Here is a 6,017-nt window from a genome sequence, read left to right on the forward strand (position 1 = left end):
GGCTCAGAAAAATGGCTTAATGCAAGATTTTCACTTTTTTTTTAAATTTTTTTTTCCCACCATTTCCTTAAAGTTTATTATGATAAGCCTCTCCTCGCTCCCTGTCCCATGGCAAAAAAAAACTCACAAAGAAAACAGAAGAAAAAGCTTTAATCATTCTGCAACAATGGATTAGTGCTGTTGTGATGGTTTCTTCATTATTGTCAGGTCAATATCAACATTTTTAAGCCTTTTTTTAAGCCTTATTTTCTAAGGAGTGTGAAATACATAATCTGACTTCTTCTGTGCCAACATTTAGGATAAAATCACACATGGCAGCGTATAACAGCTATCACTACACTGACAAAAGGAAAGAATTTGATAATGGCCTGTATTTCGGTGAGGGGAAGGATACTAGATATAACTGTCTAGTTGAATTGTTCTACAAACTGGAGCCAGGATCTCATCTCTTTGTAACAGGGAATAAAAGAGCCTGAGTGAAGATCTGTCTTTGAATACCATCTCTGGTGCCCTTTTCAGCTGGCCTGGGGAGGCAGCTCTCTAACAGTTCCATCACTGCTGAGCGTGTCAGAAGAAAGACTGAAAAGAATGGTTCCCTAACAGAATCACAGGCACAACTGAAGTTTCCATTACCTCTGTCTCGCCTGTTGCAGCAGAAACTTTTTCCGCATTTCCAGTCTCTTACCAAAAGCCCCATTGTTTGGAAGTGTGACCTGCACTTCAGCACATGCCATAGACTTTTCTGAAATCCTGTATTTCAAAATAACATAAATGAAGAATCAGACTACACTAGCATTTCACCAGGAAACCTGTCGGTCAGGAGCTAACAGACTGGGTATGGCACAACAGAAATGCAAGTGTATCCAGAGCTGTTAATTTTCAGCAGCTGTTTGTGGTAATCACACTGGTGAATAATTCATTTCAGCCACTCTTGATGCCTTCTGTGGAGCACTGACCAGGAACAAGAAACACCACCTTCTGTCAGGCATCCTTGGGAAACCAGAAGTGGAAATCCCAGTCTTGCTATGCAAACAATTAAAACTTAGATCAGGGTTTTAAAGTCACTTCTGATTTGGAGTGACTCCATCTTTGGAAACAAATGTAGGCAGCTGACTAATATCAGTCATATATGTAGAACTCTGAAATATGTATTTGATTGAAAATGGAAGTCCTGAATAAAGTACTGTCTTAAAACCAGCAACAAACTGCCTTAATTAATTTAGAAAATTTTCCCCCACTACTGAGTCATAGATATTCTATTTTTTTCCTCTTTAATTTGTTGTGTGGATTGAAAGAATCCTTCCTAGTACTGCTATGACAGCTCATTCAAATCAGTTGTCAACAATGCCGTGTTCATTCTGAAGCAAATTTGAATGGTGTTTATAGTTGCTCAACATGAAGAAATTTTAAAACTCTAACTCATGCTATTCCTAGGAAAAGAAAAAATATATATTTCTCAGAGAAAACCAAAACAAGCAAAGCAAAAACTTCTGGAATATATTTGCTTCTGAAATGTAAATTTCTGAGACTGTTAGTAAATTCAAGTATTCAAGAATATTTCTGGCTGAGTAATTTTTAATTACACAAATAATACTCTTCAAAATTTCCATAAAGAGAGAGGCCATATTTCACAAAGGATAATCAAGAAATTTATTACTGATTGACCAATCCAAACTAGCTGCTTTCCACACACCCACACAAATTTATAGAATAAGAGTGATAGAAACCTTGGGTATATTTGACAATTCCCAATTAAGCCTATCAGGAGAATACATTTCCATGAATATTTTGGTGCCAGGTAAAACCTAACAGGCAAAAATGGTACCAAAGCTATACCCATAATGCCAGTGAATGCAAATCTGTCTGCTGGTTCTGTTTAACCATGTTGTTGCCTTGTAACTGCATGTCAGAGGAACACTTCATATGATTCATTTCAACACTGTTGCTATTGAGACTGAGCACTTAAAGTCATTTGATTTGGCCTTCTGTTTACAATAACAGTTGAACCATCTTCCTGAAGAACAAATTGGCATTTGCATCCCTTCACTAAGACACGACAGGAGATGCAGAATTACACTTGGACAACAGGAGTGATGCTAACAGGGCAGGACAACAGTCCTTGCCCATCAGCATTTTCAGTTCAGGCTGGGAAAGCAGCCAAATGAAATGGCTGAGTAACTCTTCCCCTACATTCCCTGAACACTAAATGTGCTCTGTTCACAACTTCTGTTTTCACTGGTAAGCAGTTCTGGTATTACACAAAAGGTGCCTTTATGTGGTGACTGGCTCAGTACACAAGGGGATGAGACATCAGCATGCACATATCTTAAAACCTGGGAGAGACGTCTTGCTTAATGAAAAGCAGATTACAAAACCTGGTATGAGACAAAAGCAATAGGAAAAGAATAAGCAACTACATTAGAAAACACCTCACAAACTTACTGAAATATTCCCTCTGCTATACAAAAGGTCTGACCATGAAAACAAATATCCTTAGAATAATTTATTGTGATAACGTTCAACCTAGAAATTTGAAGTATCAGCTCTAAAAGTTTACTAAGAAAAAGGTAAATAGTAAAACGATGTGTACATATCACTACAGTTATGGAGTGCCCCATGAAAGCAGGGGTGAGGGACAGGCGGCTCAGACAACTTACAGAGGTATAGCTGTCCTGACTAGCATCATGGTCAGCACCATCTCACATGCTGGAGGAGGAGACTGCACTGCTGAGCAAGTCCCTGTCAAGAGCAGGCAGTTAGCCTACTAGTGGTGTGTTAAGCCTACACATAGTGCTGTACATTTTCTTTCTATCCTGTATCACGATGACAACTGTAGCACAGAAACTTTGTGGTGGCTAAATGCAGAGCTGTGCCATCATTTTTTGTTTATCTTTGTTGTCTCTTGATGAATGACAGATTAATTCAACAGACCGTGAGGCTGTCCCTTAGCAGTAGTAGCAGCTTATAAATGACAGTAAAAGTCTACCAGAATAGTTTCCACTTCTCCAAATCATTAAATTGAATGCAATTAACTAACTCCATTGTACTTAGGATAATGTAGTACATACACATGGCAGTTTTAATGCACAGGACTGACTCTTTGAAGTACCTGAAATATTTTTTTTTTTAAAAAGTTCCAATTTCATGAGTATGTCATGATATTCAGTGACTTTGTGCCAGTTTCTAAGGTTTGAAAGAGTCTGAATTTCATCCTCATGGTGAAAAACCTACAGCTGTGAAGATGAGTGAGCAAGTAAAGAGCTCAAATAGATTGACAAGGATCAAGCCATGATGTCTTATGCAGTTCTATAATAAATGGGAAATAATTTTCTGTCATCAGAGGTGGCAAGCAGTTATTAAGTATTCCTGTGGATGCTTTAGAAGCCCAGTGGTTATGCACAGTATCTGGGCTAAAATAAGCCAGGCAAATAATAGAATGTTTGCAACTAGCCAGCATATAAAGGCAGATCTTATTTAATGTTGAAAAAAATCTCAATGAGATTTAAAATCTCAGTGAGAGTTAAAAAAATCTCACTGAGGGATGTCTAACATCACAAGAATATATAAAGAAAAAATGAAATATTTTAAATTCTGCTGTTAATTTAAAGAAATAAAAATACTCTTCCTCCTGGCATAAGGTACTTAATTGTGAATTTTTTACAAGATGAGGGGCAGGCAGGTGGATGGAAGACCAATTATGATGCTGCACAGCAACTGTAAAGTTTTAAAGAGTATCACAGCTCTAAGCTTAAAAATCATTAATTGCAGCAACATCATATTGCCAATTGTGTCCATAAAAACAAAAGCTGCAACAATTATTAGCAATCCAACAACCTCAACTCTGGTTCTATGACCCCTGATTGCTTCAAGGCTAAAGTTTTATAGTACAATGTTGTGGGTTTTACTGAAGTAATTCAGCATTCTTCTGGTTTCTTTTGGGTCATGCAGTTTGAATTAGAATCCACTTATTGTTCCAAAACTCAGCCGAACTGTTCATTTTCACAAAGAGGGCTGGAAGTGCTAATTAAGTTGATGTGTTATGAATTGTCAGTTTGAATATCTCAGCTGTCACAGTCATGTTACAATAAATTATGTGCATTATTAAAGGGTGAATATCATCATACCCATGTTATAACTAAGGAAGTCTCCAAAGAGAAGACTTAATTTTCTCATTTTCCTGAAGAAAATTAGCTATATTCCCACATCACAAAATATGAATTTTAAACCAATAACCCAATTTATCAAACTTAAATACTTAAAGGGTGGGTTGAAAGAACTTAAGAATGTGTTCTTGGGATTTTGGCATATTTTTAAGGTAGTAAAACCTGCTAATATTAGCAGATGTAGTTATGTAGAAAGTTTATGTTGCCTAAAAAACAGCATCTGGGGAATAAAAAGGTAAGTAATTGCCCAATGCAAATCTCACAGACTTCATGATATCTAGGCAAGTTTTTTGTTACTGAATTCAAGGTGAAAACATCCATTGTTTGCCAAATAGACAGAACTGTGTCCAAGGTTATTACTTTCTTAACTGTGATGTTACTTACATTCTTTATGTATGAGAAAAAAAGCAAGTCCAGCAATACAATATAGTTTCTCCGCAACTTCACAATGACGTAGCTCATTTAACTAATATTCGAGCCACACAAGTGTTCAATAAAATATCAAATGCAAGAATGTCAACAGGACAGTCTGCATTGGACTTGCCTGTAGTGAAAAAAAGAACCATCCTTATGGCTTTTCAGCTGCAGATTGCAGGGTGCTAGCTCTGGATGCAGTCTGCAGAGTGCACTGAGAATTGTGTGTTGCAGCTAGAAACAAGACCTTACAGGTAAAAGATTAAAAAAAAAAAAATCACACTGTTTGAACACAGTGAGCAAAGAGCTAATTGTCAGGTCTACATGAAGAAGCCATGCTGTCCCACACAAAATGTTTAAAACAGCAAGCAGACATTGTGCATAGGAGCACCTTAAACTGAGGGCAGTAGAGACATTCATTCTTCCCTTTAAAAGATAGAGACAGGGAAGGAAAGATAATGTCAGCTAAGGTAGCAGCAGATTAGGCCAAATAATTGCAGATGGTTGGATGCAAAAGCTGCAGGATGTACTTTACCATGAAGTGGATACTTGATAGGAGCTATTTGTGTTTGAAGTGTTGCCTGAGAGAACCCACAGGAAAAAAAAAAAATGACAGAGTGCTAGAGATGCAGCTGGAAATTATGATGGAATTCAGGCAAGAACTGAGGACAGTAAGAAGGTAGGAGAGTGATTCAAGAAAAAAAAAGAATATGTGAAGAGCATGGCTGAACATTATTATTAAGAAGAATAAGCATTGAGGAAAGAATGAAAACTAAGAACTTCCAGAATAGGTTTGTTGCTCCAGAAGATAAGAAAAAAGAAAAAAAAGAAAATGGTTGTCAATGGGAAGGAGGAACTAGTGTGCCAAGAAGAGTCAACAGGGATACTGGGAGACTACAAAAAATAGTTGGGAAAAGGATAATACATTGAAGACTGTGCAGAAGAGTTGAAAAAAAAAGTGTGAAAGAGGAGCCAAATCTGCATTGGTGTCTCAGTTTAGAGTAGTAAACCAGTTTTGAAACAAATCCATTGAATATTTCCACTTAGTGTATGCCACCAGTTTTGTTGGTGGAGCTGCTTGGTTTCTCCTTCAGGAGAAAACTATACCAGAAGTTGTGCTTCAAGTGCAAACTGAAGGTATGTCTACACTTGAAGAGGATCTAAAGGCCTAAAAGTTCTACCCTGCACATATTATCATCAAAACGCTCTTAAACCGTAAAGTGTTTCTGGTACAACCTGAGGTCTTTCAGGTACTAGAAAATGAACAAAATGCTATATACTTGCTGCCATATTTATCATCAACTGTCAGCCCCTAACTCTCTGAATCTCTAACACTCCTTCCTCCTCCATCTTCTCTAGTCCTGTCTTGGAATCCTTATTTAATTTCCCTATGCCAGTTACTGTCCCTCCACCCATTCTGATCCTTTCATGGGCCACCTT

Source organism: Phaenicophaeus curvirostris, chromosome 6, assembly GCF_032191515.1.
Source record: "Phaenicophaeus curvirostris isolate KB17595 chromosome 6, BPBGC_Pcur_1.0, whole genome shotgun sequence".
NCBI lineage: Eukaryota > Metazoa > Chordata > Aves > Cuculiformes > Cuculidae > Phaenicophaeus > Phaenicophaeus curvirostris.